The sequence below is a fragment of the Pan troglodytes genome, chromosome 17 (genome assembly GCF_028858775.2).
Source record: "Pan troglodytes isolate AG18354 chromosome 17, NHGRI_mPanTro3-v2.0_pri, whole genome shotgun sequence".
Taxonomy (NCBI): Eukaryota; Metazoa; Chordata; class Mammalia; order Primates; family Hominidae; genus Pan; species Pan troglodytes.
Window position 1 is genome coordinate 17,990,725 of NC_072415.2, and position 2,321 is coordinate 17,993,045.

At 43.0% G+C, this 2,321-nt stretch overlaps 1 pseudogene; it reads right to left on the reverse strand.

The window, feature by feature from the left end:
• Positions 1-452: 452 nt before the first annotated feature.
• Positions 453-1,872, reverse strand: LOC100609027 (eukaryotic initiation factor 4A-II-like; annotated as a pseudogene).
• Positions 1,873-2,321: the final 449 nt, after the last annotated feature.

Genomic DNA, 2,321 nt, shown 5'->3' on the forward strand with positions numbered 1-2,321 from the left:
TGAAATTGGCAGAGGCTTCTCAATGTTTTATGAAAACTAACATCTTAACCTAAGGATATTTAAGGAAACAAATTCAATTTTCTTTTCTTTTTTTAGCACTAATTAAATACTTTATTGAATAAATATAATACCAAAGGCTGGGCGCCAGTAATCACACCTGTAATCCCAGCGCTTTGAGAGGCTGAGGTGGGCAGGATCCTCGAGTCCAGGAGTTCAAGACCAGCCTGGGCAACATGGTGAAACCCTGTATCTACAATATATGCAAAAATCAGCCATGTGTGGTGGCCAGTGCCTGTAGTCCCAGCTACTGGGGAGGCTGAGGTGGAAGGACCACTTGAGTCCAAGAGGTCAAGGCTGCAGTGAGCCAAGATGGCACCACTGCACTCCAGCCTGGGTGACAGAGCGGGACACTGTCTCACAACAAAAAACAAAAAACACAATACCAAACAAAATGCATTCAAATGCTTTCTTAAAAAACAATTTGAAAGCCTTTCTACTCAGGCTAATGACAAACGCAGTAAAGACAGATATGGTCATTTAACATAGTTAGCTGATTTTATACAGCACTTGTATCTTTTAGTCCACAAGTATAGTATTAAATGATAGAGAACATTGAATACAACAATTTCTACAGAACTAAGAAATAAATTACTAAAGAAGAAAGATTTTACAAATCCCATCTTTTATACCCACCCCAACAGTCTAACTCTAAAGAGGATAAAGCCAATGACTTTCCTCACAAGACCTCATGACTAATGTTGCTTTGCTATCAAAATCTGTATTTCTGGCCCATTATGAGCATTGAGACAAGATTCAAATATTCCCAAAGAAAGAGGCATAATGCAGGTTGTGATCACCCATTCAACAACATTGAGCACTGCATCCAGAACTATCTCATCCCAGGAATTAAATAAGGTCAGCCACATTTATGGGCATTTCCTCCACTGTAGTACTGTAGAAAGTGTCAGTGTCGCCAAGAATCCTCCTGCCTTCTTCAGTAACAAAGTTTATAGCCACACCTTTCTTCCTAAATCAACTACCTCTGCCAATTCTGCAAATGTCGTTTTCACAATTGGTAGGTGGATCATAGCTTATAACCAAAGACACTTATCGCACATCAGTCCCACAAACCAAGTCAGTAGTAATCAGAACACGGTTTGACCCTGGTTGGAATTCCCGCATGATAACATCTCTCTCCTTCTCGTCCATGTCACCACGCAGAGCAGAAACTGTGAGGTCCGCGGCATGCATTTTCTCAGTCAGTCAGTTGACAGTGTGCTTTGTATTGAGAAAAATAACAGCCTGTCTAATGGTCAGTGTCTCATACAAGTCACAAAGTGTATCCAACTTCCATTATTCTCTCTCAATATTAATATAAAACGGATTCCTTCAAGGTTAAATTCTTCCTTTTTCACCAGAATTCAAATTGGATCTCCCATGAATTTTTTGGTCACTTCCAACATATCAGTTGGCACTGTGGCAGAAAGCAACACAACCTGAATACTTGTATTTAATTTTTGGAAAATCTCATTATTTGATTCTTAAACCCTTGGTTCAACATTTCATCTGCTTCAACCAAAACAAAGGTTTTGATCCATTCTGGAGAAAATATCTTCTGTTTAACAAAGCAAACACTCTCCCTGGTGTACCAACAGCAGTATGTGATGCTTCGGCCTGCAGTTTTTGCGTTTCATTTCGAACATTGGTTCCACCAATGCAAGCAAGACAATGCAGGCTCCCATATAGTCTCCAGGTGCCGGAATTACTTTTTGGATCTTTAATGAAGAAAATAATATCCCTCTGTCGAATAGCTGAAGGCTTCTCAAAACCATAAGCACAGATGCCCCGAAGAAGAGACTCCTTTAAGTTCATATCATCAAAGTTATCAACAATCTCATCCCAGTTGCTCTAGATGACACCATCTGGGTCCATTCCCTCTGGGCCGCCATGTTCTCTGTTATAATCCGAGGATCCATCAGACGTGATCTGGAAAACCACTCAACACCCAACTGAAAAGACCAATTTTCTTAAAAAACAAAACATTCTGGATGACACAAGCACTTAAGAGCAGACACAGTTCCTGATCCAACACCACAAGGCAAATCTATGGCCATCACGGGCCGAGAGCACAGCGGCCCGGGGCAGGAGAAGAAGGCCCGGCTGGGGCGCTCCTCTGGGGGCTGCCCTGTCGCCTCCCCAATAACCCGTGGAAGAAGGAGGCAGAGCTGCCCGATAGTTGCTGTGCTCCTTAGTCTGAGCAGCCACTGGGCCGCGCGGGCCCGCAGAGGGGTCGGGCTCCGCTGCCTGGTGAGACTGCAGTG